Source organism: Nannobrachium achirus, assembly GCF_963921795.1.
Source record: "Nannobrachium achirus genome assembly, chromosome: 3".
In the NCBI taxonomy this organism is placed as follows: Eukaryota; Metazoa; Chordata; class Actinopteri; order Myctophiformes; family Myctophidae; genus Nannobrachium; species Nannobrachium achirus.
Window position 1 is genome coordinate 62681269 of NC_137812.1, and position 13778 is coordinate 62695046.

The window sequence follows — 13778 nt, forward strand, 5'->3', positions numbered from 1 at the left end:
GCAGGCTGAGGTGACCTTGAAGACACTGGAGTAGACTGGACCATCTGAACCATCTCAGTTTTTTGTGTTTCTTTCGTTTTGTCCATCTGCTGGGCCAGACTGAGATGTTCAGCTTCCAATGAGCTGAGAGTGTCCAGGGAGGACATCCTCCGCTCAGCCAGCTCCTGAACCTGATTGGTCAAAAACACATTGACCTCCTTCATTGCTATGCCTCCACCTTGTCAGCCAGGGCTCGCTGCTCTTCCACGGTCTTCCTCATGGCCTCATTCAGTGTCCTGATGGGCCGAGACACTGGGCAGAAGAGAGGCTGCAAGAGCCTGCTGCAGGTCCCGTTTGAACTCCTCCACAGAAGTCTTCTTCTGGCTGCTCCCTGCGTGTTCTTCAGCCTTTCGTTTGGAGCTCCTGGAAGCTCTAGAGAAGACGTTTACGGATGGCTGGAAAACTGGTTCATCAGCCGTCCTGCCAGCAGAGCCACGAGTGGTGGCCGAGTCACTCTTCCACTGGCAGAAAGCTTCTCCAGTGGCCCCTCCTCAGCCTCCGATTGCTTCTCTGGTTGGAGCTCATCTTTATTTTCATCCTCATCTGGAGAGGTGTCTTCCCGGCAGGTGGAGTTGGATGCGTGAGCCTTGACCTTCTTCAGCAGCTGCGACCTCCTGGAGGCCCAGCCCGCCAACGCCAGCCGAGTAGCGCAGCGTCAGCGAGACCCGCGGCCTATTGGTTGTTCCCACCTGCGGCCGGGGGAGGGCTGTGGCACTGCGGCCGCCAGCTGCAGAGATCTGGCTGCCTCCGAAGAGCGCAGGTCGCTGGCGGAGATATTCACCTGACATGGACGATGCTCGTTCATGTCAGTGTTCTGCTCTACGGGGCTCAGCCACTACCTCCAGAGAGACCACACCCATGGAGGAGCTGGAAGCCTGGGGCTGCACGGAGGAGGTGGAGCCTGGGGCTGCACGGAGATGGTGGAGGTGGAGGCAGGGTTCCCACGGTCATGAAATTCCTGGAAATATTTTGAAATTATAAAAAATATTTTTCCAGTACTGGAAAAGTTTTGGAATTGATCAAGAGTCCTGGAAGGTCCTGGAGAAAAATTGCTATGCATTGTCTTTGGTTATTGATTTTGTTAACTCATTTAGTGCCACCCCTTTCACCACTAGAGGGCGCCCAGTGGCCAGAGAAAATCCCATAGAGATATGCTGGTATATGCAGAAGCCCTGCAGCCATGACTTGCCTGAACACTTTCCTTTGTGCATGACTGCATGTACAGGAAGAGGATGAAGTTAGCTTGAAGTTAGCTATTGGCTACCAAGCATTTTAGAAGCCTTATTTTCGTCAACTTAGCCATGATTAAACCTTGCACACCTCATGCATGGGAAAAAAACAGAGAAGAATGAGCTCTGAAAAATCCAATGCAATCCAGAGTGGATTTGTGCAGTTTGTTCACAGCTTTCAAACAAAAAAATCCGATTGGAAATCCGTTCAGGCATTCTTGAGATAATCGCCCTTATGTTTTACATGTAATGTAAACAAAAATGGCTGCCCTGTATGTTAGATGGGGTTGTATGGGGGTGGAACATGCAAAATCGCGATTGAAATCATGTTCACCAGATTTGATGGGGTCCAAAAAAAAAAAAAAAAAATTCAAAAAAATTTTTTTCAAAAAAAAAAAAAAAAATTTTTTTTTTTTTTTTTTTTTTTTTTTATATCCCGAACTTGTTCGGGATAGGCACCCTGTGATACGATCATATATCCCGAACTAATTCGGGATAGGCACTCAATGAGTTAATACCTCTGAAATGACAAATTAAACATTGGCCAAGTTGTCAAATATTAGAGGCAGAAATTGTGAAAATAGACGATCTATATGCTCACAACGGCGTTGTGAGCATGTAGATCTGCTATTTTGTTGCTGCGCCTCCCCTTAGAAAACCCAGAGAACATTCGGTAGGCCTCCTGCTCAATCTCCCTCAGCCAGACCATGTGGACGTTGTCAATCTCCGACACAAAGTCTTCTAGTCTCTGCATCATCATTCTGGAGATGTTTTGTGTCACTTCCAGGAAGGCCATGATTGCTGCAGTCTGGTCGAGAAACCGTAAAAATAGACGATAAAATAAGACTAAAATGCTTGCTTCTTGCTCCTGTGACGGTGAAGCAACATGTCTGTGTGGGCCAGAAAGGCATTAGCAATTGAACGACGAGAACGACAATCTCGCCAGGCGGAACCAATTGATAGCAGATACACACCACAGTAAGATACACTGTAACCCACTACATGTGCACAAGCCTGCATCCTCACTTAACTATTCTTCAGCAGCGGAAGCTTATCGCCTGTAGTCAACTTTAAGCTACCTGTAACCCAACAACAGACTAATCCCTGGCGCATACTCCATTGTCTTGCGAGATAGAAGGAAGCCAACAATAGGTGTTAGATGCTCAATACGTTTTCAATAAACATTGAACCAGTCCGGCCCTCGACTTGTACCTTTCTTTTCTTTCTTTTTTTGGCCCACTGTGTATTTGAGTTTGACATCCCTGGGGTAAGGGGTAAAGCATGGATGGAAATAGGGCCCATAATGTATACACACTTCAGGGGCGTCAATTGGGTATGGCAGAGGTATGCAGCTGCCATACCCTGGGTCCCAGGGGGAAAATAAAAGTTACTTTTAAATATAAATCCATGAATGTCTTTGTCTATCTGAGCTGGTTATGTTGTTAAATTACTGTAAAATAACTACAAATGCAACATTTAACAAAATGGTCACTTTAACAAGGTATTATAATTATATTCTCAACACTTTTATTCTCCCCATTTTGACAAAATGGTATATTCCCAGGTTCCGCAGGTCAGCTGCACAGGTGCAATGCATTATTTTTAATTGTGGCACATTTACTAACATGCCAAGTTTAGCCATATCCAGCCCAAGAAACCTTAGACATTTTTTGGGAAAAAAATAGAATGTACTTCTTAAAATAATTGTATCATGTCTGTTGCTAAGGTATGGCAACATGACTGGTGTCTTGCACGCGCGCAAGACACCAGTCATGTTGCCATACCTTACCTTTTTCTGAACTGACGCCACTGACACACTTTATTCTACTCTGCAAAGTCAGTCATTACCCAACATTTATATTAGTTGTATCAAGCCTAACATTAGGAGGTACGATATCAGTGTTACAGGAACATTAATCCTAACCATGTGCAGGACACTACATTATGCCATCTGATGTTACAGTATCCTTACTGTCGGCAGAAACCTTGTATCTCTGTATTTTAACTTGTTTTTTCCTGAAACTAAGCCCCTACTTTGTCATACGAGACTGTCTGCTTGTTTCGCAACATTGTGAAAGTCAGTGTTTTTAGGTGTGTCTTTGGGTTTTATAAATATTGAATGAATGAAAAGTATTCCCAAGAGCTTGTGACTACAATGACCTGAAGAATAAAGGTATTGACATACAAGGTTTCTGCGCCACAGTGACGATTATGCTGAATGGCTGTCAATTTGTTTGTCTTGTATGCATTTTGTTTTGATGTACACATATGTATTTATTGGGCAATTTGTGCATTCCATTGAAGACATTGCTTTTATTTGCCTCTTATGTGATTTTGTAAAACAGTTCAAATGGCAATGCCTAAAACAATAGGCTATTTGGACGTTGACCCATTTTAAAGACAACGCATTCATCTGAAATAAAAGTAAACATGAGCTCATTGTTAAACAGCAAACGATCACATCTTATATGGAAATTAAACATACACTAAATAAATACACTGATGGTTTAAGATGAACCATTTTCAACACTGTAATCACATTACACCTGTTGTGTTAACCTGCTGTAAAATGTCTTAACACTTAATCTGCCTTAATACTTTATACTGTTGGTGGCTTTTTCAGACACTATTAAATTACTTTTTTGATCACTTGAGCTTTGTCTGTATTTGTCTACTTAATGTCTATCATAATGTGCATTGTGCATGTCACATATGTATACAACTACTCATACCGCCCACTTTGAACATCAAACTATTTGAAGGGATGCCACATAATTATTCCTATTTTACTTGAGTAAAAATAGTTAGTCCCTGTTGAAAGTTAAAGGCCTACATTTAAAGTACAAAAGTATTTACATCAAAATATACTTGGAAGTAGCAAAAGTAAAATTCCTTAACATTTCAAAAATAGCAGATCTACAAGCTCACAATGTGATTGATTATTTTATTAGACAAAAATGGAGAACAGTACAAGTGCAGTCAATACAATAGAAATGTGTTACAGTACAAGTACAGTTAAACACCTGCCTAAAAGGAACATCCCAAATAAGTCCTTTTACGGTCTTTTTTTTTTACGTTGGAAGTCCTGGGATGTAGTGTATAAAGTCATCAGATACTTAAAGTAAAAGTACCGTACAATTACAGTACAGTACTTGATTAATGTTACTTTCCACCACTGATGATAGATACTGAAAATCAGCTCTGGCAGGATTCTTCCCAAGCCATTTGTGTTAAGTTTTGCCTTTCCCCCAGCAGGGCTTTTTCAAATTACATGGGTATGGCTTTATTAGAACCCTTACATAGGTCTGAGTCAGTGGGTGTCATCACTCAATCAGTTAATGAACCAATAGGTAGGCTTCAGTTCTCTATGTGACTTACATTACAGCCAATAAGTTGTAGGTCTGCTCACCTGAAATCACTGAGCTTACCTGGTGTTTGGCTTTCCTTTGTGGATTACCAGTCTCAATCAACCTCACTGCAAAATGATTTGAGAACATTATTTGTTACACAGTGGCATGAGCCAGTTGTGAAACTACTGCATTTACATCTTTAAGCACATGGTCTTTTAGATTCTCATTAACCAAAATACCATCACCTGGAAATAAAAATGGCCGTGTCTACCTATCCAAGTTGACTTGCTCAGGTAAGGTACCAAAAACATTTCCTCTTATCCTTGTCATGTTTTTGTTTAATAGTGTGTTCTTCAAAAATGATAGAGCAGTGAATACAGGTACATGTGCATTTAATGTGAGTTAATGGCTAATGTCACAATATGGTTACCAGGTGGTGTCCAGGACGGTGTGGTCAGAGAAGAGTTGTAGGCCCACAGAGGAGAGGTTGGGAGTATTATTTAACTTGGATGCAAACACTTTGTTCTATTGATCAATATGTGCTAATGTAGAACAATCGGATCATTGTCATAATGCAGTTGCATATTTCTTCTACTGTATCTTTTATTTTTATATATGAATTTTTATTTGATTTTATAAAAGACAATACAACGACAAGACATAACAAGACAATACAAACCAGACTGGAGAGAAATATAAACGAGCGTAGTAACCCATCATACAAAAAGTACAAAAGTCTTAATTTATATATAAAAAAAACTTGGGACAGTCACTTGAAGTATGGAGTGGTCATAGCCTATAGAGGTATAACAGTTATACAATATATAAATATATAGCACAAACATGGTTGAAGTAAGTCAGTGTCATGAATAGATGACCCGTAATAGGACCCCAGATGTATTCGTATGTTGCAAAACTATCCTGTCTGTGGCAACGCAGCCTCTCCAAGTGTCCTTTATACCGTCTGTCTTTCTGTTTGTCCATCCCTCCATCCAACCCTCTTGCCCTTTTCCTCAGATCTGCATTACACTGACATGTACCATGGAAAGGAGCCCAGTCCTCCTTGGGGTGAGATCTTCCATGGAACCTCAGTGGGGACAGACGGGGAGGAACACAGAGACAGATTGCTCTCACTCGAGGTATGTAAGAGAGAGATTAGTATCTGTAACTAAAAGCTTGCAGAACCTACAGCAGTGTTTCTCAGACTTTTATTTTTCAAGGTCTCCCCTTAACTCTGACAGTGTACAAATGGAACCAAATGGACCCGTCATTTGTACCCTGTTAGAGTTACCGACTTGTATGGGTCAATTTAGACCCCCATAAAGGAACCCACAGAGTCTCTGGAATCCACTTTGAGAGCCACTGACCTACAGTACAAACGCATTAAATGGTTTCTTCCCGTAGGGAAAACTTGTGGAGAGCGATCAACATGTGGCCAGGCTTCAGCAGATGCTGCAACATGAGAGGGAGAAAGTAAGATGTGCATGTTTGTGCACATGACATGTTGCATAATGGCTCTTCATTCCCTCAGGAACCCCCTCTCCTCTCCTTCCTCTTGGCAGGGTACCCGTCTGCAGCTGCAGTGTAACCAACAGGAGGCAGAGTTGAGACAGAAAGAACAGCTCTGCGACAGACTCAAGCAGCGACTGTCCCTGCTCACTAACAAACACAAGCAGAGGGGCCTCTGTGAGACTTGCACACATAGCATCTACTAATGCTTTAGCTCAGGGGTCTTCAACATTTACAGGCCAGGACCCCCAGAACCCTTTCATAGAGTCCATGTACTGTCGTTTAATCGTTTGACAGCAAAATCATCAGTGCATTTTAGATTTCATGTGATTGTGAATTTGTTTTCAGATATTTAACCACTTGAACCGTCAATACTTAAAAAAACTCACCTTTCACTCTGTACTTAGTGTGCTATTTTTACCCTCTACACCAAATTCCTTTGCCTAAAATAGCCGATCTACAAGCTCACAACGCCCGTGCTGTGAGCTTGTAGATCTGCTATTTCTGGCTAAAGTTGGGGTTCAAGCAGTTAATATAAAAAGGGAGACAAATTGTTTCTATCACACAAAGATTTTGAGGACCCCCTGTAGTAACTCTGAGGACCCCCTAGGGGTTCCGGACCCCCTGTTGAAGACTCCTGCTTTCATCAGTTGTATTCATACCTACTCAACACAAGTCACTATCTCGTCCTTTTCTGTGAACATGTAGATGCTTTTTTCCACACGTTGATATTAGATCTGTACAATGCTCCTTGTCTGTCTAGCCATGGAGGTGCTGAACCTTATACCTGTAGCCAGAGGAAGAGTGAGGAGGGATCAGGCCGGCAGATCATCAGCCCAGCCTAATGGAAGGTACAGTAGGCTGGTTATTGCTGATGTTTTATTAAGAACTAGACACAGACAACATGAATCATAGGCTACAGAAGTTACACATACATTATGTTGCTGCACAAAGCATATTCCAAGCATATTCCATTATATTCTACCATGTTTCATGTCTAATCGAGGACCTGGGGAAAACCAGGTGAATGTTAATGCCATTAGCTACCTAACAGAATACAATAACCATAACCAGTCACTGAAGACCCTGGATGAGAACCACTAGAACACCTTCAGCTGTGCTCTTTTCCTCTTCCTATACTCCACTATCACAGCGTGGCAGCCAGGCAAGAGACGGCAGCACTTCGTCTGATGCTGGAACGGCAAGGAGCAGAGCTCAGAGAGGCCATGAAGCTCCGGCACCGTGTCACCACTCTGCTCCACGCACTGAGGGTCAACATGCAGCAGGTAAAGCGGGGAGTGGATGGAGAAGCTATTACAATTGAGCCTGTATGTGAGGATGTGGCAGTAATATTCATCAAGAGCCACATTTGGGACATCTTGTGGACTGCTTGGGTGCCAAGCATACCATTCTAAAGTTTTACTTGTTTTTAAAGCATTTAATGGTCTAGCCTTCGCATTTGTCAGATGTCCCCATAAGTATGTCCCATTTCTTTCTTATTCCCCCTTTTTCACTAGATTTTAACTTTACATGTTATAACGTGTTTTAACTTAAATGTAAAGCACTTTGAACTACATATGTCTGAAATGTGCTCTATAAATAAAGATATTATAATTAGTTGAGCCACTAGTATCGGTCAACACGGTATGTGAGATGACCACAACTTGCACTCACTTGTGTTGTCATTAATTTTCCCAAATGTTATGTTTGATTTGTAAAGACTGTCATGGACTGCAGGGATGAGGAAGATGTTCACATTGTCACTGATAAGGAGAGCCTAGTCCAGTCAGAGCTGGCATTGGGTGAGCATGTGACGGGAGGCGTTGTGCAGGGCTGGCTGAAAGTGCAGAAGAGAATACAAGACTTCACAGGTGGGTGTGTGTGTAAAACAGTTCTAAATATTCAAACTTAATTAAAATCTGTCTTGCCTATTTTGGGCAAATTTCATTATGCTTGCTCACAGTTTGTCACCTGTTTGTAGATGGCTATTTTCACTATTTGTCATACGAAGATTTTAGTGGTTAAGAGCTTTTTCCTATAGTCTTATGAAACATTCCTGTTGTTGCATGTGGACAGATTTTTGGTCATAACTAATGTTTGGTAAAATACTGGTTTAAGAGTAAATATTCTTTGGGTTTGTCTGTGTAGGTAACGGCGTTCTGGCTTCTGATCAGGACAAGCTCTTATTGGAGCTAGAAACGGAGCTAAAAGCGAGCCAGGAGCTGATCAGACTACAGCAGCAGCTGTTACAAGTGAGAACCTATCATGCCGTATATAATACACACCTCAATATGAACTACTAGTAAGACACCTCAGGGCGACATGCGACCTCGCCCTAAAGGGTGAGGTTGTGCCAATTCTTTGCCATCTAGCCAGTGATGTATATCGGACCAGTTACCCATATATGGAGACCTCTGGTACCTGTACAGTATGGAGATCCATGTACTGTATATGGAGATATGCTGTGAGAGCCCTATATGAAAGTCCTATGATGTTTATGATATCTGACATCATACCCTTTTATGACCAAACATGGAGATCCCTGTCTGTAGAACCAGCCACACAGACATGGGCTCTCTTGGCCATCTGTCTTGGCCATATATGGATTCTGTTAGTGTGGTATGTGGCCTCCATATATGGGCATTCCCATATGAAGTTAGATATATTGATGACATCGGGGAACTCCATACATATGGGCATAAAAGGGATTCTGTTAGTGTGAGTCCAGGTGACACGGGAGTAAATTGCAATGGGGAGAAATAAATTGCAATGGGGAGAAAAGAAAAGTATAATGTGGAGCTATTATGTTAGCCTACTACCAGTGTGCACAAGAAATCTGGCACTGATCAGTCCAGCAGTTCAAGAGATTAAGTCCAGACAAATAGACACACACACACACACACACACACACACACACACACACACACACACACACGGAAAGATGGCTAGTCTATTGCATAGCCACACCATTAAAATAAAGAACTGTTGATGAAGTATGTATTTCCTTCTGTTTCCATATACTAGGCCAATACAAATGACAACATGAATATTTAAAAAGTTTCATGACAGGACAGTGCAGTTCCGTTCACTCGTTACTCGTACAAGGTCAACTAAAAGGATATACCCAAAAAAGCCTATGGCTTGTTTCAATCTTTTCTATACTTTATGTATTTGCAGGATAGCCTTTTCTCGCCTGCCCTGCCCGTCCTGGAGGATTCCTATTTCCTGGAGGAGTGGGAGAGACTTCATCTCCGCTGGGCAGAGCTGACTCACCATAGGAGGACTTTTGAGAGAGAAAGGCATAATTTCACTGAGGCTGCCATCAAATTGAGTCGTGAGGTGAGTCGGAAGAAAGTGGCAGAGTTGCAGCATTTAGCTTCTCTGTGCTTCCACCAGAAAAGTAGCGCTGTTGCGAGGCTACCAGAAAAGGCTGTCCACCCAAAATCCCATGAGACTAGATTACACTTGAAAGTGATGAGAGACAGCTGGGAGGAGGGCAGACAGTGTCTGGGGGCTTTAAGGTAGGAACTGCAAAAGGAGCGCCTTTTTCTAGTTGGATAAATGCATTTTGGTAAATGAGTGGCAAAGCCCTAAATGCAAGATGTAGTACTTGAGTATGGTAGAGTACCTGTGACCGGTTAACATACTGGCTATAATATATACCTTAAGGCATTAGACAAATATTTCATTTTCTGTGTTTGTGTACCCATCTGCCTGTACAGCGGCTTGACTTTAATCAACAGAAAGGCTCTCTGCTTAAGCGGCAGTTTCTGTGTGATTCGCCATGGTCTGATAAAGGTCAAGGAGCACATGGTAGCGACAGGGGGGAGAGCACTGCCCCTGGTGAGTATGCTTTTTCTTTACTTTTTTCTTTTGTGGTTGCCGAAAGGATCGGAAGATCATAACTAGAGTCCTTCATGTCACTGTAAAAGCAAAAAAAAAACATGTATTTCTTTGCAGATCTCTCTGTTTTGGGGCAGCAGTTTCTGTGTGATTCGCCAGAATCGCCACTGTCTGATAAAGGTCAAGGAGCACATGGTAGCGACAGAGGGGAGAGCACTGCCCTTGGTGAGTATGCATTTTCTTTACTTTTTTCTTCTTTTTTTTGTGGTTGCTGAAAGGGTCGGAAGATCATACGTAACTAGTCCTTCATGTCACTGTAAAAGCAAAAAAACAACATGTATTTCTTTGCAGATCTCTCTGTTTTGGGGCCCATGGTGGTTCCTGGCTGTTGTCTTATCCCAGCTTCACCCAAAGAGTCACAGATCAGTCCTCTTGCAGGTTTCTCTGAAAGATTGGTCCAGCAAACGATTGGAGTTCAAACCCCTGCAACTCCTGACCTCTACTCTGCCCTAGGCCTTTCCTACGGCAGCAGGTGTGTTAAACCCATTTACTGCCATGGACATATAGACGAGACAGGCTTACATAACCATCCCTGCCAAAGTCTTTGACAGAGTCCACTGTTGGCCACTAGATGGTGCTGTTCAAGTTATGCAGTCAGACTTGGTATCTGGCTGTTCTACAGCACTAGCCTAGCTGGAGCTAGACTTCATCCCCACACATGTTAAAACCTATGGTTAAAACATGGAGGGGATGTACGATCTATACGCAGTTACTAGTTAGCTGCATTGTATATAGGCTGGCCCCAGGCTACTACAGCACTGCAGGTGTTGTCAATGACCTGCTTGTGGCCTTAGTGTAGTGGGCACCAACTTGATACATGAAATCAATTGAAGTTGGGGTGTCTTGGTTTCAACTGAACTTCTTGGTCAGTATCTGTTAAACACCTTTAATTTAGACAACGGGAGGAGTAGGATGAAGATATTGGCCTATTCGTAATTATTCAAGTGTGATGCTTCTCAAAACAACTTAAACACACAAAGCGTAACACACTTCTTCAAAATGCTCTTCTTTTGTTTGTGTTTTTACACTTTTGTAATTTAGTTCCATTTTGCCATAATTAAGAAGTACAATCATGCATGTATCGGTTTATTTTCTGAAAGGGTTGGAAGAGCTTAATTAACACAAGACTAGAGTTGTTAATTTATATATCACTACACATGTTCACATGAAACTTAACCACAATTTATCAAAATGCTATTCTGATGTTGGTGTTCTCATTAGATTTCACAATTTAGGTCCTTGTGCCATAATCCATAAATCCCATATGCAATTATGCATAAGTGACATATAAGTGACAAGACCGACATCAGAAACCATTTTAATTAAGTGTGGTATGTTTTGTGTTTGACTCAAATGCATGTTATACAAATTTAGTGAAGAAATAATCCATGATTGTGGAAGGTCTTTGGTTTAAAAACTTGTGCTACAAAAAATGAATGTGACTAACTATTGAATTGTAATAAATCAGGTTACACTAAAACATGAATTGGCACGTTAGACATGCATGTTTTTCAGTATAGCTTGGTCTTATGAAAACGTGTGCACCTCATAGAGATGTTGGACCCTTCAAATACTTTTTTTACCAGCCTATCACTATTCATTTATATTTCACCCTATTCCTCTTCCCATCTTCAGAGTCAGAGAACCCCATGCAGACGAGAGCTGTAATGATGGAAGTGAGAGGATGTTGCTGCACACACCCCGTGCTCAAAACCTAGAGCGGTCATTTTAGTTCTGAGTGAGGATGGCATAAGATAAGCTGTTTCTGCAATAATGGCATACATTTTTAATGTGAATTATTAATAAAGTGTTGCTTTTTTCATTTTCTTGTGTTTCTGATTCACAGAGCTAATTTGAGACATGATGAATACAGTTATGTTTTCCAGATTACAACCTTGGTTGGGATAACGGTGTTCACAGACATTTCTAGCAGATATAAACCACTCCAAAGCCCATTTTACACACAAGTTATCTCTGACCAGTGTAAGTCTCTGCAAATGAGGGGCTTGCACCAAGTAAATTGTCCATATATACAGTTGGAGGTATTCATCACCTACAGAGTACCTACACAATAGACCCGTTTCTTGTTTACAAACATTGAGACTAAATGCACAGGTGACTGTATCATGTAATCAATTCCCAACAATCCCCAAACCTGTTGTTTTGGGGAGCGCTGGTTTCATTGGCTAATTTTGGTACCGACCTGCGCGCGCATCTAGTTCTTATCAGTGTAACGTGGACCAGAAATGCGTCTATGTACATGCATGGGATACTTGTGTGATATCTATCCACGAGTTTCCAACGCCCCATAGTGCATTGCGCAAACGTCTGCATCGAGGTTCCGCCGCCGATTTACAAGCTCACAACGGGTTGCATCTGCGACGCGACGTGAGCTTCTATGTCTGCTGTTAAACCCGGAAGTTTGGTCCTGATAGTCTCCAGTAAACCCCCGGGGAAACTTGTGGATAGCTTGTCTTTTGTGGATTTAGAGATGGTACACTGTATAATATTATCAGTACTTCAAGCTTAAATACTGCAGAAGAGGATCAGCTCATTGACATGTTCAGCCACACACACTTTATTAAGAGCACATCACAGGTAGGAAACGGTTCCCTGTGACGTTCTGGATGAGTTGTCAGACAGACTTGCCTGGCATTGGGCATATCTAATTTCAGAGCTTGGTTGGAGCCAGAAAATGAGATGAGACTGTGCCTAACACATACGGTCCCTAGGCTACAGACTGTGCAACTCAAAAAGAAAAATCTTAGACCATGTTTGCGGAACCCAACCAACACAACAGTGGTCCCCAGGTTGATTCTTATTCATAATGGGCAACTGGTGGCCCGGGGGCCACATGCGCCCCCCACCTTTAATGCAGCCAGCAGGCTAATATCAGAATACTGATTGCGACCGTCAGGTCGCAGTTTAGTATCAAAACCTCCACCGGCCGTCCGTCCGTCCGTCACACGTCACACCTTTGCCCTGCTCATATCTCCGCATCAGTATGACATCACACTGCTTGGTGTGTGCCGTCAGGGTCATTTGTGTACGGTGTGATGTCATACTGATGTCAGCAGTGTGATGTCATACTGATGTCAGCAGCTATGTCTCTATATATGGAGTTATATGTTGTTCGTGTCCAAATATGGGGCTTGTGAGGTCAGACTTAGTGAGATTCGTCGGTTATCTCCATATATGGAGGGAGAACCAGCTTATGAGCCGATGAGTTGTGTCAGAGTCGAGATCCTGCTTGCATCTAATCTGTCGGTAGATAATGCCGGTCTTATATAAGGGTCATTTGTGTACGGTGTGATGTCATACTGATGTCAGCAGTGTGATGTCATACTGATGTCAGCAGCTATGTCTCTCTATATGGAGTTATATGTTGTTCGTGTCCAAATATGGGGCTTGTGAGGTCAGACTTAGTGAGATTCGTCAGTTATCTCCATATATGGAGGGATGTGTTGGTTATCTCCATATCTGGAGATTCAACCTTCAACGATTTTGACATCTTGTTACTAATCTGTCGGTAGATAATGCCGGTCTTATATAAGGGTCATTTGTGTACGGTGTGATGTCATACTGATGTCAGCAGTGTGACAGGAGGTCGCTTATCTCCCGATTAGGGAGTCTTACTGGTATTATTGATTCCAGCTGTTACAAATCCAAACTATTCTATATTAGTAGCCTAGTTGAATGACTAGTATAGCCTATTAACATGTTAGTCTTTTATGTCCAATGTATTTGT